A 25,537-nucleotide genomic window follows, 5' to 3' on the forward strand; every position below is an offset into this window, starting at 1 on the left:
CCTATACAGTGGGTATCAATACGCTTTCACCCCTCTTGATTTTCTTTCTTCAAATTTTGTTGTGTTTCAAAGTTGGATTGAAATGGATTTTATTGTAATTTTTTTTGTCATTGATCTACACAAAATACTCCATAATGTCAAAGTTTTCAAAGTAATACAAACGTAATAACTAAAATATAGTCTGCAAAAGTGTTCACCACCTTGGGTAGGCAATCCTAAACTAGATCAGGAGCAAACTTTTTAAGCCTCGGAATATCGAGGATGATAGTTGGCAGTATGATTGAATCTTGGGGACTAATCCAATCATTCAGCATTATTGAATACCACTCTCCATATTTTCAAGCATAGTGGTGGCTGCATTATGTTATGGGTATGCTTGTAATCGTTAATGACTGGGGAATGTTTCAGGATAAAAAATAAACGGAATGGAGATAGCACAGGAAAAATCCTAGATGAAAAAGAGTGTCAAGTGCGGGTCGGTGAACTCAGAGATGTGCCGGTTTAACACTAGAGACAATCTCCCCTGGTCAGAGGGACAATGACGCAGCAGGAGACATACTCAATTCACTTATTTATTGTCACAAGCACACACACGGCATTGAATTCTAGTACTACGATTGATAAAGGTGGATGTGGTAGTGATAGTGTTTTCTTTGCATTGACGGAGTAGCACCAGACCATGTTAAGAAGTTTGCTGTCTCGTGTGTACACTTCAGGTACAGTGTAATCCATTGAAAGTATTCTGGGGATAAATAAAAATGTAAAAATTATTTTTTAAATCCACGTCACTCTTGGAAGAACTCTGCACTAAGGACCAGTAAGGGTGGAACTTAGCTTTTATAGTTGTTCTAGCCCCACTTGCCGATTAGCCTGGGGCCAGATGGGCTAAGTCAAAGCTGGTGACGGACAGGTCAAGATTTCCAATGAGAGGTCACTGAGGAGACATGTTCTTAGAGCAGAGGGCAGTCCATCCCCCTTCTAGCAGGCCTTGCACCTCAAAAAAATAAGCAAGCCCTGACTAGAAGAAGGAATTTCTATGCTAGAGGCTTTCTGCCAGATACTGGGGGATGAATTCACCTTTCAGCAGGACCATAACCTTAAACACAAGGACAAATCTACACGAGAGTTGCTTACCAAGAAGACAGTGAATGTTCCTGAGTGGTCGAGTTACAGTTTTGACTTAAATCTGCTTGACAATCTATGGCAAGACTTGAAAATGATTGTCTAGCAATGACCAACAACCAATTTGACAGAACTTGAAGAATTTTGAAAATAATAATGTGCAAAAATTGTACAATCCAGGTGTGCAAAACTCTATGAGACTTACCCAGAAAGAAGCACAGCTGTAAGCGCTGCCAAAGGGGATTCTAGCATGTATTGACTCAGGGGTGTAACTACTTATGTAAATTAGATATTTCTGTGTTTAATTTTCAATACATTTACAAAAATTTCAAAAAACATGTTTCACTTTGTCATTATGTGTAGATGGGTGAGATTTTTTGAATCCATTTTGAATTCAGGCTGTAACAAAACAAACATATTTTCAGCAACGTTCGAATCATCATTATTCAGTCCATATAGATTTATGAGCCATAACTTTGTATCATCCAGTAGTATATTCAAAGCAATCCATCTTCCTTGAGGATCTATTTTAACGGATTGCACATGTTGATATAGATGGTTTTTGAATAGGATCATAACACCTTTGGAATTCCTTAGCCTATAACAGATTTCAACATCCTACTCTTTTTCCCAAGCCACTTCGTCAGATGATTTTGAATGAGTTTCCTGTAAACTTTACATTTGGCAATCCTTTTCCTTAACCATCTGAACACGGCTCTTCTTTTCCTATTATCAGCCAAACCATTGGAATTATAGCTAGCTATACTCAATTCATCAATTACCATGTTGGGTTCTATATGAGCTACACTATCCTAGCTACCATTTTTATATACTTATCCATACCTACCAGTATCACCAGAATCAATGCCTGCCAGTTAGCCACGTAGCTGTACAATGATAGACACCATACTAAACATACTTCTCCAAGTGGCTCTAAGTAGACCTCCAATTTCCCTCCCACAGAGTAGGGTTGACGTCCCTGTGATTGACATATCACCCCGAACACATGGATCGTAGGATCCTTAAGAGGTTGGGACCCATCCCTTGAAAAGAGCACAAACTGCCGCTTACAGAACACAACCAGCCATAAGCATTTTTAACCCTTTCGCCTCAGTTGTACTGGATATAATTATTTCATTTTTATCTGCATACATTAATTCCTTCCCACAATTTACAAATAATATGCGTAATGACGTAGGCACTTCCTGCGAGGGAATGTTATCTTTAACAAGGACCGGCAGTAAAAAAAATCTACATTTAGGCTCGCAGATATTATTTATTTTATTACAGCTTGTGATTACATCCTTTATGGACCCTGAAATCATTACCATACAGAACCGGCTGTGGGATGCATACACACACATACCCAACCCACACGTACAGTCGTGGCCAAAAGTTGAGAATGACACAAATATTAATTTTCACAAAGTCTGCTGCCTCAGTATATTTAGATATTTTTGTCAGATGTTACTATGGAATACTGAAGTATAATTACACGCATTTCATAAGGGTCAAAGGCTTTTATTGACAATTACATGAAGTTGATGCAAAGAGTCAATATTTGCAGTGTTGACCCTTCTTTTTCAAGACCTCTGCAATCCGCCCTGGCATGCTGTCAATTAACTTCTGGGCCACATCCTGACTGATGGCAGCCCATTCTTGCATAATCAATGCTTGGAGTTTGTCAGATTTGTGGGGTTTTGTTTGTCCACCATCTTGAGGATTGACCACATGTTCTCAATGGGATTAAGGTCTGGGGAGTTTCCTGGCCATGGACCTAAAATATTGATGTTTTGTTCCCCGAGCCACTTAGTTATCACTTTTGCCTTATGGCAAGGTGCTCCATCATGCTGCAAAAGGCATTGTTCGTCACCAAACTGTTCCTGGATGGTTGGGAGAAGTAGCTCTCGGAGGATGTGTTGGTACCATTCCTTTTTCATGGCTGTGTTCTTAGGCAAAATTGTGAGTGAGCCCACTCCCTTGGCTGAGAAGCAACCCCACACATGAATGGTCTCAGCATGCTTTACTGTTGGCACGACACAGGACTGATGGTAGCGCTCACCTTGTCTTCTACGGACAAGCTTTTTCCAGATGCTCCAAACAATCGGAATGGGGATTCATCAGAGAAAATGACTTTACCTCAGTCCTCAGCAGTCCAATCCCTGTACCTTTTGCAGAATATCAGTCTGTCCCTGATGTTTTTCCTGGAGAGAAGTGGCTTCTTTGCTGCCCTTCTTGACACCAGGCCATCCTCCAAAAGTCTTTGCCTCACTGTGCGTGCAGATGCACTCACACCTGCCTGCTTCCATTCCTGAGCAAGCTCTGTACTGGTGGTGCCCCGATCAACTTTAGGAGACGGTCCTGGCGCTTGCTGGACTTTCTTGAGCACCCTGAAGCCTTCTTCACAACAATTAAACAGCTCTCCTTGAAGTTCTTGATGATCTGATAAATGGTTGATTTAGGTGCAATCTTACTGCCAGCAATATCCTTGCCTGTGAAGCCCTTTTTGTGCCAAGAAATGATGACGGCACGTGTTTCCTTGCAGGTAAACATGATTGACAGAGGAAGAACAAAGATTCCATGCACCACCCTCCTTTTGAAGCTTCCAGTCTGTTATTCGAACTCAATCAGCATGACAGAGTGATCTCCAGCCTTGTCCTCGTCAACACTCACACATGTGTTAACAAGAGAATCACTGACATGATGTCAGCTGGTCCTTTTGTGGCAGGGCTGAAATGCAGTGGAAATGTTTTTGGGGGATTCAGTTCATTTGCATGGCAAAGAGGGACTTTGCAATGAATTGCAATTCATCTGATCACTCTTCATAACATTCTGGAGTATATGCAAATTGCCATTATACAAACTGAGTCAGCCGAATTTGTGAAAATTAATATTTGTGTCATTCTCAAAACTTTTGGCCACGACTGTACACATCTACACTTCTCCCCTTCCACCCTCACACACACGCCCAAAATTGTCAAAGAGTCCAGTCACCCAAGTGATAGACTGTCTCTCTGCTACTGCATGGCAAGGGTACCGGAGCACCAAGTCTAAGACCAAAAGGCTCTTTAACAGTTTCTACCCCCAAGCCATAAGTCTGCTGAACAACTAAACTAATCAAATGGCCACCTGGATTATTTACATCAGCTGTGTCCAATAGTGTCAGGATCATGTCCAGGCAGGGAGACAGAGAGTCCTGACTGTATGTGGAGCTGATCCCTGTGTCAGAGTCTGTGTCTGTAACATCTGTAGGGGGCAAGCTGTGTTTGAGTCTAACTGTCGGTGGAGCAATGTACCGGGCGTGGCCTTTCATAGTCACAAGCCTTGGTATTTCCTGTGCACTTTCCTCAACCTGCAATGTGGTCAGCTGGGAGGCCAGCTGCCAGCACCCCTGGTCCTTGGAGGCAAGTGTTGTGTCGTAGTGCCTTCTCCAGATCGGCCGTTTGGGTGTGAAGGGATGCGCCGGTGAAAAGCCTCAATTCGGCAAGTAGTCTCTCTACTTCTGCTGATTCCCAGGACAGGTATGGGTCGGAAGTGACCCCAGACCCTGCCATTGCCCCCTTTTAACTGAGTATCCTCTTTGGGGACCTCCGGTAACACTAACACGGCCCTCATCAGTTCTGCGTCAATGTCCTGGGACAGCTGGGCGAAAAGCTCCTGATGCCTCTGCAACTGCATATCCAACTGGGACAACCCCTCACTGGTGTACAGGCACTCCTGCAGCAGCTCCTCCTCGGAGACCCCCATCTTGCTGTCCATGCTTTGGTGGTGGGGGAAGGAGACCGGGGAGAGTGAGGAGGAGCCCTCATGGAGAAGCTCTGTGTCCTGCCCCTGACCCATCAGCTCCATCTGTAAGCACTCCATCTCAATGTCCAGCTCTCTCATCTTCTGGGTCTGCTGCCAGATCGTGTGGTCCTGTTGGATAAGGAGATTAACCAACCTGTTGATCTCTTCGCTGCCCTTAGAAGATCCCATTACCCTCTTCTCCTTATGGATCTTCTCCAGCTTCCTAAAGGCCTTCTTCACCGTGCGTTTCTACCTCTCCACTGGCATTGACTGGGAGTACTGGGCCAGGCAATGTTCCAATTGGCCCCTTGGCCCCCTTGAGTGATTTGGCCCCCTTGGCTCCTGATTGGGTGACAAAATCACTGGCCTTGACCAGGGTGAACTGGATGAACAGTCTCTGGTCTCCCCAGGCATTCCATAGCCTGAGGATGCGGGTTAAGGGAGGCAAACAGCAAGCAATGCAGGTGTAGAAGCACGGTGGCTATGAAAAACTCCCTAGAAAGGCCAGAACATAGGAAGAAACCTAGAGAGGATCCAGGCTTTGAGAGGTGGCCCGTCCTCTTCTGGCTGTGCCAGGTGGAGATTATAACAGAAAATGGCCAAGATCAAATGTTCAAATGTTCATAGATGACCAGCAGGGTCAAATAATAATAATCACAGTGGTTGTCGAGGGTACAACAGGTCAGCACCTCAGGAGTAAATGTCAGTTGGCTTTTCATAGCCGATCATTCAGAGTATCTTTACTGCTCCTGCTGTCTCTAGAGAGTTGAAAACAGCAGGTCTGGGACAGGTAGCACGTCCGGTGAACCGGTCAGGGTTCCATAGCCACAGGCAGAACAGTTGAAACTGGAGCAGCAGCACGGCCAGGTGGACTGGGGACAGCAAGGAGTCATCAAGCCAGGTAGTCCTGAGGCATGGTCCTAGGGCTCAGAGAGAGCGAGAGAGAGAATGAGAGAGAGAATGAGAGAGAGAGAGAGAGAATACTTAAATTCACACAGGACACCGGATAAGACAGGAAAAAATACTCCAGATATACTGTAACAGACTGGCCCTAGCCCCCGACACATACTACTGCAGCATAAATACTGGAGGCTGAGACAGGAGGGGTCGGGAGACACCGTGGCCCCATCCGACGATACCCCCGGACAGGGCCAAACAGGCAGGATATAACCCCACCCACTTTGCCAAAGCACAGCCCCCACACCACTAGGGGGATATCTTCAACCACCAACTTACCATCCTGAGACAAGGCCGAGTATAGCCCACAAAGATCTCCGCCACGGGGCAACCCAAGGGGGGGCGCCAACCCAGACAGGAAGATCACGTCAGTGACTCAACCCACTCAAGTGACGCACCCCTCCTAGGGACGGCATGGAAGAGCACCAGTAAGCCAGTGACTCTGCCCCTGTAATAGGGTTAGAGGCTGAGAATCCCAGTGGAGAGAGGGGAAGCGGCCAGGCAGAGACAGCAAGGGCGGTTCGTTGCTCCAGTGCCTTTCCGTTCACCTTCACACTCCTGGGCCAGACTACACTCAATCATAGGACTTACTGAAGAGATGAGTCTTCAATAAAGACTTAAAGGTTGAGACCGAGTCTGCGTCTCTCACATGGGTAGGCAGACCATTCCATAAAAATGTTGCTCTATAGGAGAAAGCCCTGCCTCCAGCTGTTTGCTTAGAAATTCGTGAGACAGTAAGGAGGCCTGCGTCTTGTGACCGTAGCGTACGTGTAGGTATGTACGGCAGGACCAAATTGGAAAGATAGGTAGAAGCAAGCCCATGTAATGCTTTGTAGGTTAGCAGTAAAACCTTGAAATCAGCCCTTGCCTTAACAGGAAGCCAGTGTAGAGAGGCTAGCACTGGAGTAATATGATCACATTTTTTGGTTCTGATTAATTGTCAGATTCAACAGAAGATCTCTTTGTTTCTTAGGACCTAGAACAAGCATCTCTATTTTGTCCGAGATTAAAAGTAAAACATTTGCAGCCATCCACATACTTATGTCTGAAACACAGGAATCCAGGGAGGGCAATTTTGGGGCTTCACTATGTTTCATCGAAATGTACAGCTGTGTGTCATCCACATAGCAGTGAAAGTTAAAATTATGTTTCCGAATGACATCACCAAGAGGTAAAATATATAATGAAAACAATAGTGGTCCTAAAACGGAACCTTGAGGAACACCGAAATGTACAGTTGATTTGCCAAAGGACAAACCATCCACAGAGACAAACTGATATCTTTCCGACAGATAAGATCTAAACCAGGCCAGAACTTGTCCGTGTATACCAATTTGGGTTTCCAATCTCTCCAAAAGAATGTGGTGATCGATGGTATCAAAAGCACACTCAGGTCTAGGAGTACGAGGACAGATGCAGAGCCTCGGTCTGACGCCATTAAAAGGTAATTTACCACCTTCACAAGTGCAGTCTCAGTGCTATGACGGGGTCTAAAACCAGACTGAAGCATTTCGTATACATTGTTTGTCTTCAGGAAGGCAGTGAGTTGCTGCGCAACAGCTTTTTCAAAAATAATTGAGAGGAATGGGAGATTCGATATAGGTCGATAGTTTTTTAAATATTTTCTGGGTCAAGGTTTGGCTTTTTCAAGAGAGGCTTTATTACTGCCACTTTTAGGGAGTTTGCTACACATCCGGTGGATAGAGAGCCATTTATTATGTTCAACATAGGAGGGCCAAGCACAGGAAGCAGCTCTTTCAGTAGTTTAGTTGGAATAGGGTCCAGTATGCAGCTTGAAGGTTTAGAGGCCATGATTATTTTCATCAATGTGTCAAGAGATATAGTACTAAAAAACTTGAGTGTCTCCCTTGATCCTAGGTCCTAGCAGACTTGTGCTGCCTCAGGACAACTGAGCTTCGGAGGAATATGCAGATTTGAGTCCGTAATTTGCTTTCTAATGACCATGATCTTTTCCTCAAAGAATTTCATGAATTTATCACTGCTGAAGTCAAAGCCATCCTCTCTTGGGGAATGCTGCTTTTTAGTTAGCTTTGCGACAGTATCAATTGGATTGTTCTTATTTTCCTCAATTAAGTTGGAAAAATAGGATGAACGAACAGCAGTGAGGGCTCTTCGATACTGCACGGTACTGTCTTTCCAAGCTAGTCGAAAGATTTCCAGTTTTGTGTAGCGCCATTTCCGTTCCAATTTTCTGGAAGCTTGCATCAGAGCTCGGGTATTTTCTGTATACCAGAGAGCTAGTTTCTTATGACAAATGTTTTTTGTTTTTAGGGGTGCGACTGCATTTAGAGTATTGCGCAAGGTTAAATTGAGTTCCTTAGTTAGGTGGTTAACTGATTCTTGTACTCTGACGTCCTTAGGTAGGCAGAGGGAGTCTGGAAGGGCATCTAGGAATTTTTGGGTTGTCCGAGAATTTATAGCACGACTTTTGATGATCCTTGGTTGGGGTCTGAGCAGATTATTTGTTGCGATTACAAACGTAATAAAATGGTGGTCCGATATTATGAGGAAAAACATTAAGATCCACAACAATTATTCCACGGGACAAAACTAGGTCCAGAGTATGACTGTGGCAGTGAGTAGGTCCGGAGACATGTTGGACAAAACCCACTGAGTCGATGATGGCTCCGAAAGCCTTTTGGAGTGGGTCTGTGGACTTTTCCATGTGAATATTAAAGTCACCAAAAATTTGAATATTATCTGCCATGACTACAAGGTCCGATGGGAATTCAGAGAACTCAGTGAGGAACGCTGTATATGGTCCAGGAGGCCTGTAAACAGTAGCTATACAAAGTGATTGAGTAGGCTGCATAGATTTCATGACTAGAAGCTCAAAAGACGAAAATGTCGGGGGGGTTTTTGTAAATTGAAATTTGCGATCATAAATGTTGGCAACACCTCCGCCTTTGCGGGATGTGCGGGGGATATGGTCACTAGTGTAACCAGGAGGTGAGGCCTCATTTATCACAGTAAATTCATCAGGCTTAAGCCATGTTTCAGTCAGGCCAATCACATCAAGATTATGATCAGTGATTAGTTCATTGACTATAACTGCCTTGGAAGTGAGGGATCTAACATTAAGTAGCCCTATTTTGAGATTGTGATACCTCACAATCTCTTTCAATAATGGCAGGAATGTAGGAGGTCTTTATTCCAGTGAGATTGCTAAGGCAAACACCGCCATGTTTAGTTTTGCCCAACCTAGGTCGAGGCACAGACACGGTCTCAATGAGCTGACTACACTGACTGTGCTAGTGGCAGACTCCACTAAGCTGGCAGGCTGGCTAACAGCCTGCTGCCTGTCCTGCACCCTATCTCATTGTGGAGCTAGGGGTGTTAGAGCCCTGTCTATGTTCGTAGATAAGATGAGAGCACCCCTCCAGCTAGGATGTAGAGCGTCATTCCTCAACAGGCCAGGCTTGGTCCTGTTTGTGGGTGAGTCCCAGAAAGAGGGCCAATTATCTACAAATTCAATCTTTTAGGAGGGGCAGAAAACAGTTTTCAACCAGCGATTGAGTTGTGAGACTCTGCTGTAGAGCTCATCACTCCCCCTGACTGGGAGTGATGAGCTCATTCTTTATTTTAAGAATGTGAAATGTCAGAATAATAGTAGAGAGAATTATATATTTCAGCTTTTATTTCTTTCATCACATTCCCAGTGGGTCAGAAGTTTACATGCACTCAATTAGTATTTGGTAACATTGCCTTTAAATTGTTTAACTTGGGTCAAACGTTTCGGGTAGCCTTCCACAAGCTTCCCACAATAAGTTGGGTGAATTTTGGCTCATTCCTCCTGACAGAGCTGGTGTAACTGAGTCAGGTTTGTAGGCCTCCTTGCTCGCACACGCTTTTTCAGTTCTGCCCACACATTTTCTATAGGATTGAGGTCAGGGCTTTGTGATGGCCACTCCAATACCTTGACTTTGTTGTCCTTAAGCCATTTTGCCACAACTTTGGAAGTATGCTTGGGGTCATTGTCCATTTGGAAGATCCATTTGCGACCAAGCTTTAACTTCCTGACTGATGTCTTGAGATGTCGCTTCAATATATCCACATAATTTTCCTGCCTCATGATGCCATCTATTTTGTGAAGTGCACCAGTCCCTCCTGCAGCAAAGCACCCCCACAACATGATGCTGTGCTTCACGGTTGGGATGTTGTTCTTCGGCTTGCAAGCCTCCCTCTTTTTCCTCCAAACATAACGATGGTCATTATGGCCAATCAGTTCTATTTTTGTTTCATCAGACCAGAGGACATTTCTCCAAAAAGTACGATCTTTGTCCCCATGTGCAGTTGCAAATCGTAGTCTGGCTTTTTTTTATGGCAGTTTTGGAGCAATGGCTTCTTCCTTGCTGAGCGGCCTTTCAGGTTATGTCGATATAGGACTTGTTTTACTGTGGATATAGATCGTTTTGTACCTGTTTCCTTCAGCATCTTCACAAGGACCTTTGCTGTTGTTCTGCGAGACAGAACACATCTCCTTCCTGAGCGGTATGACGGCTGCGTGATCCCATGGTGTTTATACTTGCATACTATTGTTTGTACAGATGAACGTGCTACCTTCAGGCATTTGGAAATTGCTCCCAAGGATGAACCAGACTTGTGGATGTCTACAATTTTTCTTCTGAGGTCTTGGCTGATTTCTTTTGATTTTCCCATGATGCCAAGCAAAGAGGCAGCCATGACATAATTTTGAGTTGTAATCGGGGGTACATAAAACGCTCACGTGTTTCTGTAGATGTGTCATTTGATTATCCTAAAAAGCTTTAGGAAAAACATATCCTGTGGTTGGTGGTCTTCCATTAAGGCAGTCAATGAGCAGAAAATGTAGTCCCTCAATTTGCTCAGCACTACGATTCTGATTCTATTAAATAGTTACTCATCAGACATGATCACTTTATGCTTTCGTTCTGAGCAATTTAACTCCAAAGCCCTCATTATGTTTCCATCTGGACCGTAGACCTGATTAAAATATCCTCCAGAATAGGCTTTTGATTATATCTCGTATTTAACTCAATGCTTCATTGCTATGTCCCCTTTCCATAATGGGCAAAAGCCAGAGCCATGAACCATGAACTAGAGCCACCTAACATCCATCCAGTTCAGATCAAAGAATGCAGAACATCACAGAACAGATACCTTTAAAATGAAGGAATAATAAACCAGATGGCATTTCGTGACATGGCAATTTTGTTGAAGTACATACAAGGAAGCCACCAAGCAGTAATCTTTGTAATGTCTTGATACATGGTAATGTTAACATCATATATCTTCAAAAATAGATTTAATACAAGTCTTTTAAGTCCTATAACTGCATCATATATCCAAAGGCCAGCTTCTGCAACATTCTAGTACCTATGTGTCCATATTGTTGTCATTTGTGTGTACAATAGCTTTTTCATTCCTTCATTCCATGAGATCATAGATAATACCACACTCATGGTTTTGGGTATGACACGGTTTTGGGTATGACATGGTTTTGCGTATGACATGGTGAGAGCCTGGTCCTAGTCTTGGTGTCTGGTAATGACTCCAACTCTGTCTGTGGAGAGGAAACCTTCTCTGACCACAAAAAGCCAGCTTGGGCCAACATCAGTCTCTTCAGGCAGGCTCGAGGCATTGTCAATCATCTGTCTACCAAGCACGATCAAAGCTTCAGAGTGGCCCCTGGATGCAATAGCGTACAGTAGCCTGTTCCGAACTATGTCCACAGTCAGAAATAGAATGAACAATGTAACAAACAACCTCATTCAAAAATAGTTCAATGTAAAAACCAAACCTTGCTAGCATAGCCCCTATGAAGTGTTGGGTTTTGCTGATTTACAGTGTGATACCACCACGTAGTGTTAAGGTTTCCACTAGATATACAAAGGTGGAGCATTGTGTAAATGTTATCTTGAACGAGGCCTGAGGAAAGTGATACGTATGCAACAATGCAACAGGCTGGTTAATGGTTATGGAGACCCTTGGAGATGAATGGGGAAAAGCAAATGCCTGAGCTATTCATAGAGAGGGTAAACAATCTCCTTCGACACGCCTCTAGCATTCAATGACCATGGCGGCTTTGACCTAACCATTCCTCCAACTCTTCCCTTGGAAACCCAAAGAGCACTCAGTGACATGAGAAATTGGAGACTCTTCAGTCTCTTGAAATGTAAAGAACGTGTTCGCCTGTCTCAGTGAAGAGTATGATGGATATACAAGTGGCAAGAAAAAGTATGTGAACCCTTTGGAAATACCTGGATTTCTGCATAAATTGGTCATACAATTTGATCTGATCTTCATCTAGGTCACAACAATAGACAAACACAGTCTGCTTAAACTAATAACACACAAACAATTATACATTTTCATGTCTTTATTGAACACACCGTGTAAACGTTCACAGTGCAGGGTGGGAAAAGTATGTGAACCCTTGGATTTAATAGCTGGTTGACCCTCCTTTGGCAGCAATAACCTCAACCAAACGGTCAGGAGGAATTTTGGACCATTCCTCTTTACAAAACTGTTTCAGTTCAGCAATATTCTTGGGATGTCTGGTGTGAACTGCTCTCTTGAGGTCATGCCACAGCATCTCAATCGGTTTGAGGTCAGGGCGCTGACTGGGTCACTCCAGAAGGCGTATTTTCTTCTCTTGAAGCGCCATTCTGTTGTTGATTTACTTCTGTGTTTTGGGCCGTTGTCCTGTTCAATCACCCAACTTCTGTTGAGCTTCAATTGGCGGACAGATAGCCTAAAATTCATTTTTCCATCGATGATAGCAAACTGTTCAGGCCCTGAGGCAGCAAAGCAGCCCAAAACCATGACACTCCCTCCACCATACTTTACAGTTGGGATGAGGTTTTGATGTTGGTGTGCTGTGCCTTTTTTTCCTCCACACATGGTGTTGTGTGTTCCTTCCAAACAACTCAACTGTAGTTTCATCTGTCCACAGAATATTTTGCCTGGAACATCCAGGTGCACTTTTGCAAACTTCAAATGTGCAGCAATGTTTGCAGCTCTAACCAACATTGCCAAACTCGTCCCATTGATTGGACTCCAGGTTAGCTGACTCCTGACTCCAATTAGCTTTTGGAGAAGTCATTATCCTAGGGGTTCACATACTTTTTCCAACCTACACTGTGAATGTTTAAATTATGTATTTAATATAGACAAGAAAAATACAATAATTTGTGTGTTATTAGTTTAAGCACATTGTTTGTCTATTGTTGTGACTTAGATGAAGATCAGATCAAATTTGATGACCAATTTATGCAGAAATCCAGGTAATTCCAAAGGGTTCACATACTTTTTCTTGCCACTGTAGTCCTGTACACACCAATGGAAGTGTCAAACTTATCAGTGGTGTAAATACGTTAACAAAATGACAACATCAGTCATAATAAAACGTGTGCATGTAACAAAATTAAGTCACTTATTTGCGGATTTGACAAAGCAGCCTTTTACCCAAAATGAACAGAGAAATACATTTTGAAAACACAGTTAACACATTTGGTTCCTTGGAAGATGTGGGGATGTACGTTTTTGGTTTCCCATTGGTTCTAGGAACGAAGCCATAACTTTCCTGACTGGTAAAACAGACCGTTTTTTAAACGTTCTGAGAACAGAAGTGAAAATTTGGCATGTTCAGGGAACGTACATTTTTAGGTTTCAGTGAGGTTCTGAGAACGTTTTACTATGGTTCACTGAAAGTTTATGGGAGGTTTTATTAACATTCTGAGAACTGAAATATTTGAAGAACATTAACTACCGTTCTGAGAACATGTTTCAATAAGACTTTTAATAACAAGCTTAGTTTGGGTTAACTGTTTTTGACTCCAAGCACATAAGACACATGGGAATGTATTTTCTTAGGTATTCATCATGAAAACACATTTATGTTTTATTGTGGCACAGTGCGCACAGTGCGATTTGAACCTATGATCTTCTGTTCTCTATACATGGAATTTGTCCACTGCGCCACCAAGATGGAGCTAGCATGCCATGTTATTTTACTCATATAAGGCTGTTCATTTTAGTCTATTTAAACAGACCCCATTTAAAAGGAAACAAGCACTTGTTAAGATCAGGTGTGGCCAATTAGTGGGCGTGGCCAAACACCTGACCAGACTTAACAAGATATAGGATAGAGAGTTTTGTTGATGCTGAAAATGGAATATATGCGTTTTTAAATAATATTCTTAGAATGTTGTTTGAACGTTGCTAATGTTTTCTTGTTTTTTATAGAATATTTTCTTAATGTTCTGAGAACATGACTTTAAATAGAACCATGAGGAAAGCTGCAGAAAACATTCTGCTGAAGCACAGAAATTGCCACAGAAGAACGTTGTTCATTAACGTCCTCTGAAAAATGTGAAAACATGACTTTACATTGAACCATCAGGAAACCTGTAGGAAACATTATGCTGATGTACTGAAAATATTATGTGCTACCTGGGATGTGAAGACACATACATACACGCACACAATTAGTGCTTGTATGGTGGGCCACAATACAACCACACACAAGGACATAATGCATTTACAATAATTGAGGATGACACAAAAAAAGTGATACACCTAATAATTTACAGTTTAGGTAGATTAATAATATATTGATTATGCCCAACAATAGCCTACATTTTTGCCATTGCTTTAACTTCTTGCAACTATAGGGGGTGCTGTTCCGCATTAGCATATTTGTGTCTCCAAATTAAACTGCCTCGTGCTAAATTCTTGATCGTACAATATGCATATTATTGTTATTATTGGATAGAAAACACCTTCTAGTTTCTATAGAAGTTGGAATTTTGTCTCTGAGTGGTACAGAACAATTTCTACAGCACTTTTCATGACAGGGTTCAGATTTCAGAAATTTTTACCTCTGATCTGGGGTCTGTTTTTAAGGCGACAGTGAATGCTATGAAGAAACCGACACTGCCTACGTCTTCCTCTGGGTGTCTGTACGTCATCACGTTTTCAATGAAATCGATGGGACGTTCACAGCCATTATAAAAGACGAAAATGTACAGAGAACCCCCTTTCTCATTGTGCGCCTGAAGCGTAAAGGACATCGGACCTGCCTCGTTCCAAATCGTTTTCTAACCAGCAATATTTCTCCGGTCATGTTTTCAGTCGTTATAGTTGTTAAAAACATCATAATGTATTTAATTTGAACCGTTTTATAGCAATTTATATCCGTTTAGTGCGATTTTGAGGAATTTCTTTGTTGTGCACTCTGAAAGTTTGGACACGTTTTAGGGTGTCGGTCGTTGGTGGTGGACATTTCGAAGGACAGAGGACATCTATCGACCAAAAGACGTTTATAACATAGAAAGGATACATTGCCCAAGAATCTGATGGAAGAACAGCTCAAAGTAAGCAATATTTAATATGATAAATCGTGTTTCTGTCGAAATATTTTAAACGCATATTTCGCCATTTTGTTTGGTATAGCTTCACTTGGCCAACCCTGTATTGAAAAGTAAGGATAATTTTAAAAATGTAAATCAGCGGTTGCATTAAGAACTAATTTGTCTTTCGATTGCTGTCAACCCTGTATTTTTTAGTCAAGTATATGATTAGCTTTCAATTAAACTAGATCACTCTGATAGATGACGTCAGACATATTGAGGCTTGATTTCCTAGTATTTTTATTGTGTAACCACGGTTTTGTATGGCTAAATATGCACCTTTTCGAACAAACTGTATATGTATATTGTAAAATGATGTTACAGGAGTGTCATCGGAAGAATTCTGAGAAGGTTAGTGAAAAAATTAATATATTTTGGCGGTGATTACGTTATAGCGCTCTTTGGCTGGAATCGATGCTCTGGTAACGTTTGCACATGTGGTATGCTAACTTATCGATTTATTGTGTTTTCGCTGAAAAACGCTTAGAAAATCTGAAATATGGTCTGAAATCACAAGAACTGGGTCTTTCCATTGCTATGCTTTGTCTATTTTTATGAAATGTTTTATGATGAGTAAATTGGTCATACACGTTGCTCTATCTAGTAATTCTAGTCGATTTGCGATGGTCGGTGCAATTGTAAACTGTAATTTCTACCTGAAATATGCACTTTTTTCTAACAAAAACTATCCTATACCATGAATATGTTATCAGACTGTCATCTGAAGAGGTTTTTTCTTGGTTAGTGGATATCAATATCTTAGTTGAGCCGAATTGGTGATAGCACCTGAAGGAGTAAGAAACTGATGGAGTTAGAATAGTGGTGTATTTTGCTAACGTGTTTAGCTAATAGATTTACATATTTTGTCTTCCCTGTAAAACATTTTAAAAATCTGAAATGGTGGCTTTATTCACAAGATCTGTATCTTTCATCTGGTGTCTTGGACTTGTGATTTAATGATATTTAGATGCTACTATCTACTTGTGAAGCTATGCTAGCTATGCTAATCAGTGTGTGGGGGGATGGGGGGTGCTCCCGGACCCGGGGTAGAGGCTCGTTAGAGGTTAATGTACTATATATTTGAAGTTATAAAAATGGTTCCTTTTTAGCAGTACATGCAACTCTGCCTGGAGTATCCTTTAGGGGTACTTCAAAGTGAAACTGTGGGGGAACCCCTATAAGTTATTTTAAGCCTTTAAAAGGGTTCTTCAAAGAACCCCTTTTAATGGATCCTCAAATAACCTTTTGAAGAACCTTTTGGGGTTCATTTTTGAACTACCCCCCTTCCCTATTGTCACGTTCCTGACCTGTTTTCCCTTGTTTTGTATTTGTTTAGTATGGTCAGGGCGTGAGTTGGGGTGGGCATTCTATGTTATGTGTTTCTATGTTGGGTTCTTTTCAATTAGCCTGATATGGTTCTCAATCAGGGGCAGGTGTTTTACGTTTCCTCTGATTGAGAACCATATTAAGGTAGGCTGTTCACACCGTTTGTTTGTGGGTGATTGTTCCTGTGTCAGTGTTTGTACCACACGGGGCTGTTTCGTTTCGTTTGTTAGTCTGTTCCTGTTCCTTGCGTTCTTCGTTGTCTGTAAGTTCACATGTTCAGGTCTTGTAACGTCGTTTATTGTTTTGTAGTTTATTAAGTGTTTTTCGTCTTCGTTATTATTTTAATAAATCATTATGTGTTCATACCTCGCTGCATATTGGTCCAATCCTTGCTCCTCCTCAGACGAGGAGGAAAACGACCGTTACACCTATTATTAGTATTCATAATAATATGTATAACAATAACAACAATCACACAATATTTTAGTTGTCAGTATTTATTATGAGTTTCATGGCAAAGAAAAATCCAAATATGGACTTTGAATGTTTTGGTATCAAGTGAAGAGCTCTTCTCATTTCCATTCAGCATTGTTCACACCCTCTTAAGCTTCAGCCCCACCCATCTTGTTTCGCTCTCGGAGCGCTCAGAGCACACACTTGATGCTCTGGCTGATGATTTGTTTACCTACGGATAACATGAAAACAGCCTAACCAGCTCTGGTGTCAACAATGCCACGGTGCTGGGAGCTAACCAACCAGGTCAATGTTAGCAAGGTAACATTTGGCTCTAACTAGAAAAGCAAACAGCTCTGGGATACGAATAATAACGTCAGCTAGGGAGCCAGCCAGCTAACGTTAGCTAGCTAGCTAAAAGTACACTTTAGCTTAAGACATACATGTATAACTTGCTAGATAAACAATGAACCTATCTAGATAAACAAAGTGTAAGACCACACACGTCACGTAACGTTAGCTAATGAGCCAGCCAGCTAATGTTTGCTAGTTAAACAACAATGCACACAGTGGCAAATCATGTCGTCACTATCCTGCATGAATATGCTGGGAGCTAACCAAACAGGTTCAATGTTAGCTAGCTAACTAGAAAAGCAAACGGTTCTGGGATACGAATAATAATGTCAGCTATGGAGCCAGCCAACTAACTTTAGCTTGAAATGAAACCACTTTCTGTCAAAATTAGAAACGTGTAATATCTGCAAATGTAGCTAGCTAACGCTAGACTATCTTACCTGTATACATCATGCATCATGGAAGCGTCTCCCTGTCATGAATGCCATGCCACAGTTGCCCTTAGTTTGAAGATGTAATCCGGAGACAGCTGTTTTCTCCATCTCTTTAGCTATCATACTCTAATTCCACTGATTTCAAAACTTGATCCACCAGAAAGTGGAGAGCAACACTTATTCAGCTCCACTACACAATACATTTAAAAAAAGCCACGTTCGACAGGATTACCAACACAGACTGACCAGCTCAAATAAACAGAAGCCTTCTATATGGCAGACCAATCCAAACTCCTCTCTCGGCATGTCCAGCCCACTCATTATCTCGGCCAATCATGGCTAGTGGGAAGGTTGCTGACTTTTTCTGTGGCTTAACCAACAAGGCTCATAATTCAACAATTTTATTCGTATTTATAGATGGCATACAAGTTTGTTATTAAGGCACATGAAAGTTCACATTGAGAAGGTATTTCTGCCAAAAAATGCATTTTGATAAATGCTCTCCTGTGAAGTCGTGACTTATGACATACGCCTAGTTTGCCTGAATTGGGTCACAAATATGAAAAGATAGAGGGTATCATCGTAAAACAATATGAATTTAGATCATACAAGGGACAAACCTTACCTTAAATTGAGGAGATCTTTACATTTTTCAGTTAAGTACCTGCGCATGCTGTCCTTTCAAATTCAAATCCAAATGTTTCAGTTGGGCAGTTAGGTTCCTGCAAGAACCCCCACCAAATAAGTAGGTTCCTCGATGGACCCCACCTCCTATGGAGTTATTGGAAGAACCTTTTGGGGGCAATTTTCAGTGGCAAGAACCATAAGGTTCTCCCAAGAACTTTGAGGATCTTAGAAGAACCCTTGTTGAACCCTTCAATTTTTGAGTGTAGTCAAACCCATACCATGATGTCAAAGCACCATCAGGCTGTAGTTATGATACAACAGGCCAGGCAGATGGTAACTGTGGAGGACAGGTCATCTGATGCAGCACTCCATCACTCTCCTTCTTGGTCAAATAGCCCTTACACAGCCTGGAGGTGTGATTTGGGTCATTGTCCTGTTGAAAAATAAATGATAGTCCCACTAAGCACAAACCAGATGGGATGGCGTATTGCTGCAGAATGGTGTGGTAAGTTGCCTTGAATTCAAAATAAATCACTGACAATTTCACCGGCAAAGCACCCCCACACCATCACACCTCCTCCATGCTTCACGGTAGGAACCACATATGCGGAGATCATCCATTCACTTACTCTGCGATTCTCACAAAGACACGGAGGTTGGAACCACAAATCTCAAATTTGGACTCATCAGACCAAAGGACATATTTCCACTGGTCTAATGTCCATTGATCATGTTTCTTGGCCCAGGCAAGTCTCTTCTTCTTAACTTCTTGACGCTAGGGGCCAGATTTTTTTTTATTTTTTATAACGTTCCCAAGGTAAACGGACTATTTCTCAGGCACAGATCGTAGAATATGCATATAATTTACAGATTAGGATAGAAAACACTCCAAAGTTTCCAAAACTGTCAAAATATTGTCTGAGTATAACAAAACTGATTCTGCAGGCGAAAACCTGAGGAAATCAAACCCGGAAGTGCTTTTTTTAATTTTATCCCTGTTCTGTTGCCTGCCCCTCTTCCATTTAAAGGTGTATCAACCAGATTCCTTTTCCAATGGCTTCCTCGGGATGTGACCACGCTTTACACATAGTTTCAGGCTTTTATTTTGAAAAATGAGCGAGATTTTTCAAAACGAGTCAGGTGTCCTTTGATTAGTTCCTGCGCGCGAGAGGGGTAGCTCGACATTTTCTTTCTCTCTTTTTTTGAATAGGTTACCGTCCGGTTGAAATATTATTGATTATGTATGTTAAAAACAACCTGAGGATTGATTATAAAAAACGTTTGACATGTTTCTACGAACATTATGGATACTTTTGGGAATTTTCGTCTACCTTTCAGGACCGGAACGAGGCTGTAATTTTCTGAACATAACGCGCAACCCAAATGGTGTTTTTTTGTTATAATACTAATATTTATCAAACAAAAATAACATTTATTGTGTAACTGGGAGTCTCGTGAGTACAAACATCCGAAGATTATCAAAGGTAAGCGATTCATTTTATTGCTTTTCTGACTTTCGTGACCAAGCTAATTTAAGGCTAACTGTTCTAGCATTGATTGATACACTCATAAACGCTTGGATTGCTTTCGCTGTAAAGCATATTTTCAAAATCTGACATGATAGGTGGATTAACAACAAGCTAAGCTGTGTTTTTGGTATATTTCACTTGTGATTCCATGATTATAAATATTTTTGAATTTTGCGCTCTGCAATTCAGTGGTTGTTTAGGAAAATGATCCGGGATCCGTAGTGTCAAGAAGTTTTAATGGTGTCCTTTAGTAGTGGTTTCTTTGCAGAAATTTGACCATGAAGGCCTGATTCACGCGGTCTCCTCTGAACAGTTGATATTGAGATGTGTCTGTTACTTGAACTCTGTGAAGCATTTATTTGGGCTGCAATCTGAGGTGCAGTTAATTGCCGATTTCTCTGCAGCAGAGGTAACTCTGGGTCTTCCTTTCCTGTGGCGGTCCTCGTGAGAGCCAGTTTCATCATAGCGCTTGATGGTTTTTGCAACTGCACTTGAAGAAACTTACAAAGTTCAAGTCATATGATCACGATGGACTGTCATTTCTCTTTGCTTATTTGAGCTGTTCTTGACATAATATGGACTTTTACCAAATAGGGCTTTCTTCTGGATAACACCCCTACCTTGTCACAACACAACTGATTGGCTCAAACGCATTAAGAAGGAAAGAAATTCCTCAAATTAACTTTTAACCTCTCTGGGATAGCGGGACGCTTGCGTCCCACCTGGCCAATAGCCAGGGAAAATGTAGAGCGCCAGATTCAAAAAAATTATATAAAATCAAACTTTCATTAAATCACACATATAAGATACCAAATTAAAGCTACACTCGTTGTGAATCCAGCCAACATGTCAGATTTCAAAAAGGCTTTTCGGCGAAAGCATAAGATGCTATTATCTGATGATAGCACAATGTCAACAAAGAGAGTGTAGCCTATTTCAACCATGCCGGCGCTACTCAAAACGCAGATATAAAATATAAAACATGCATTACCTTTGACGAGATTCTTTTGTTGGCACTCCAATATGTTCCATAAACATCACAAATGGTCCTTTTGTTCGATTAATTCCCATATATATCCAAATTGTCCATTTATTTGGCACCGTTGTACCAGAAAAAAACAGCTTCCAATAAGCGCAAAGTCACTACAAAATATCTAAAAAATTACCTCTAAACTTTGCCAAAACATTTCAACGTACTTTTGTAATACAACTTAAGGTATTTGTAAACATTAATAATCGATCAAATTGAAGACGGGTCTATCTGTTTTCAATACAGGAGATCAACAAACTAACGCTACTTTTCTAGTCTTGCGCAACTCTCAAACAGTACACAAGACGTTACTCTACTTCCTGGTGGCCTTCTTCTTCACTGCACAAATTAATAACCTCAACCTATTTCCCAAGACTGGAGACATCCAGTGGAAGCAGTAGGAACTGAGAATAGAGTGATTATAAATCTGGCCTGCCCATAAAAATTCATTGAACAGACAGTGACTTTAAAAAAAAATGGTTAGTCCTCAGGGTTTTGCCTGCTACATAAGTTCTGTTATACTTACAGATATGATTCAAACAGTTTTAGAAACGTCAGAGTGTTTTCTATCCAAATCTACTAATAATATGAATATCTTATATTCTGGGGATGAGTAGAACGAATTTGAAATTGGGCACGCTATTTTTCCCTAAGTGAAAACTCTGCCCCTATCCTAGAGAAGTTTTAACAAGGCACACCTGTTAATTGAAATACATTCCAGGTGATTACCTCATGAAGCTGGTTGAGAGAATGCCAAGCATGTGCAAAGCTTCCATCAAGGCAAAGGGTGGCTACTTTGAAGAATCTCAAATATCAAATATATTTGGATTTGTTTAACACTTTTTTTGGTTACAACATGATTCCATGTGTGTTTTTTCATAGTTTTGATGTCTTCACTATTATTCTACAATGTAGAAAATAGTAAAAAATTAAGAAAAACCCTTGAATGAGTAGGTGTGTACAAACTTTTGACTGGTACTGTACATAAAAACAATATAAATAATAATAATTACAGTTAAGTAACAAGGAAATCTTCCCCACAGAGTGAGATATGTGACATTTGCTCAAGGTAAGGGCCTAGGCCAGGGGTAAGCAAACCCTGTTCCCTGAGTGCCGCAGGTACTACAGGATTTTGTTCCAACTAGGTACCACCAGACCCGGCCAACTGAGCTAATAGATCAGTTCAGAGATAAATTCAACACACCTGGTCTTCCAGGTTGGTTTAATCAAAAACTTGGTTAAATCAAAAACATGAAGTCCCTGCGGCACTCCAGGACCGGGGACTTGACCTAAAGGCTTTGGCCAATATAGGCCATGAAACATTCTGGGAACCTTTAAAGAAAAAACAAAAAAACATTAAGTCAATTACACAAACATGTTATAATTATCAGCACAACAGTTTTTGTGTTCTGAGAACAGAACCAATCAAATCAAATGTTATTGGTTACATACACATATTAACAGATGTTATTGCGGGTGTAGCTAAATGTGTGCGTTCCTAGCTCCAACAGTGCTGTAGTATCTAACCATTCACAACAATACACATTAATCTCAAAGTAAAATAATGGAATTAAGAAATATATTAGGATGAGCAATGTCGGAGTGGCATTGACTAGAATACAGTATAATGCATATAAAATTAGTAAAACTGTATGTACACCTTACAAACAATGGTCTTGGTTTGGAAGAAGAACAGATGGGAAAGAGATGGAGGGGGGAGAAACAGAGGGAGGAGAGCGAGATTGAAATACAACGTTAATCGCCATTCTTAAGACTAAATGCACTCCTTTCTACTGTCAGCACAGAACAACATGTTCCTTCTTACCTGCATGGTCTTCACAAAGCACATGGCATCAGCAGAAAACAACAGATAACCAATTTCAATAACCTAAAAACAATTTTGCCTGTAATTCTACACTGCGTGTGTCAGTGCATAGAAAAAGTGTTGTGCTTTTGAAGAGGAACACGGTGTTTGAGTAAGCAATGGAGTGCTTTGAAAAGAGATGCTCACCTTTCAACGCTTCCAAGGATTTTCAAAGTCGTTCAATCCAGAATACGTTTTTTCCCCTTCATCTCGGCCTTTGACCCCCATTCTGGATTGATCCCCAGGAGACTTCTAGAATAAAAGAATAGGTAAAATAAGCATTACAAAAATGGTTACACATGTAGGTCATGTAGGTTGCGATTTCTTCTATCCATACCTCATGCCACACTAATATCTGAAATACTTTGTGCAGTACAAGCTTAACACTGGTTGTTCTGATTCTTTAGCTGCGACTGGAAAAAGGCTAATATTATCCACTGTTATCAAGACAAATAAAGGTTTTATAGACATAGTAACTAGAAATCCTTAACCAACATCTTAGACTACCTTTGTATGAACTCCTTCGAGTATTTTATGTTCAAGGCATAGAAGAGGCAGAACATGTAGCTCAGAGCTGCCAAGGAGCAGTTGAATCGGCCCTCACCTGAAACAAGAATTTAAGATCACAACATAAGATGTCACAGATGTAGATAATATTCAATTTGGTCATTAACCAGGGCCTGTAATTACAACATCTCAGAGTAGGTCCACTAATACGATGGCCTGTAATCACATCTCCTCAGAGTAGGTCCACTAATGGGGCCTCCTGAGTGGTGCAGTGGTCTAAGGCACTACATCGCAGTGCTAGCTGTGCCACTAGAGATTCTGGGTTCGAGTTCAGGCTCTGTCACAGCCGGCCGTGACCGGGAGACCCATGGGGCAGCGCACAATTGCGCACAATTGTGAACCGTTTAGACAGCGTCTTCCGGGTTAGGAGAGGGTTTGGCCGGCAGGGATGTCCTTGTCCCATTGCACACTAACGACTCCTGTGGCGTGCCGGGCACAGTGCACGCTGACACGGTCTCCAGGTGTACGATGTTTCCTCTGACACATTGGTGCGGCTGGCTTCCGGGTTAAGTGGGCATTGTGTCAAGAAGCAGTGCGGCTTGGTTGGGTTGTGTTTCGGAGGACGCTTGGCTCTCGACCATCGCCTCTCCCGAGTCCTTCTTCTTGCTCTATACTCCAGCACTTTAGATTTGAAATGATGCAATGACTATTGAAGTTAAAGTGAAGCATGTCAGCAATTCATCTCAGGGTATTTTCATCCATATCGTGTGAACCGTTTAGAAATTACAGCACTTTTCGTACATAGTCCCCCCATTTAGGGGAACATAAGTATTAATATGTGTATTAAAGTAGTAAAAAGTTAAGTATTTGGTCCCGTATTCATAGCACGCAATGACTACATCAAGCTTGTGACTCTACACATTTGTTGGATGCATTTGCTGTTTGTTTTGATTGCGTTTCAGAATATTTTGTGCCTAATAGAAATTAATTGTAAATAACGTATGGTTTCATTTTGGAGTTACTTTTATTGTAGATAAGAATAGAACATGTTTCGAAACACTTCTACATTCATGTGCATGCTACCGTGAATGTGGATAAACCTGAAAGAATCGTGAATAATGATGAGTGAGAAAGTTAGACAGATGCACAAATATCATACCCACATTAGAATGTCTCTTTGTAGAGTCACACGCTTGATGCATAGTGTGCTATGGGTTCAAATACTTAACTTTTTAGTACTTTAATACACAAGTGAATTTGTCCCAATACTTTTGGTCCCCTACATTTGGGGGACTATGTAAAACAAAAGTGATGTAATTTCTGAATGGACGAAAATACCCTCAAATTAAAGCTGACAGTCTGCACTTTAACCTCCATAGTCATTGTATCATTTAAAATCCAAACTTTTGTAGTATAGAGCCAGATGAAGAAAAAATGCTTCACTGTCCCGATAATTACGGAGGACACTGTAGTTGGCTACCTCATCCTGTACCAGTGAGGGGCGTGAATAGGAAATCTTTGAAGTGAACTGGAATGAAAAGTAAACTATGGTCAGTGTTCTACTTTAAAAGGTTGGTCAAATAAAATGAAAACAACTCAGACTATGAACCCATGATGAGGATGCAGGGGTGCTTGGGATATTCTGTTCATTCTCAGTTGACTCATGTGGCAGTAAATAAAAGGCAAAAGACCAAGAATATACAAACAGTAAAAAAAACTAACGTGATCAATGGGAGCAAATATGTGGACAAAAATAAAAACCCACTTCCCTAATTTTGAAGAAAAATTTCCTTTGGACTTTCCTTTAAGTATGCTGCAATGCAGGATATCAGTTTTACTAGGTCTTCGCATAGCTCTTTCAAGGAAGTCCTTGATGCTCTTTCCTTTTCTTGAGATTTCCTCAGCCAGCTTTGTTTGTAAAGCTATGCCAAGCAGAGTGTTTGTGTGATCGAAGAGATGGGCCACCTCGAACAGGTAGGGCCACTCCTCCATTACTGTGTTCACACTGCTTCCCATGTTAATTGTAAGGCGCTGGATGCAAATGTTTTCATACGCATTCTTCAGCTCTACTTTCTTTTGATTCAGTTTTTCCACGTATTCATAAAGATCTGAACATTTTGACTTCCTTCTCCCAC

At 41.3% G+C, this 25,537-nt stretch overlaps 1 pseudogene; it reads right to left on the minus strand.

The window, feature by feature from the left end:
• Positions 1–1,039: 1,039 nt before the first annotated feature.
• Positions 1,040–22,880, minus strand: LOC139539345 (ras association domain-containing protein 9-like; annotated as a pseudogene).
• Between the last annotated feature and the right edge of the window lie 2,657 nt (positions 22,881–25,537).

This window comes from Salvelinus alpinus, chromosome 15 (assembly GCF_045679555.1).
Source record: "Salvelinus alpinus chromosome 15, SLU_Salpinus.1, whole genome shotgun sequence".
Taxonomy (NCBI): Eukaryota; Metazoa; Chordata; class Actinopteri; order Salmoniformes; family Salmonidae; genus Salvelinus; species Salvelinus alpinus.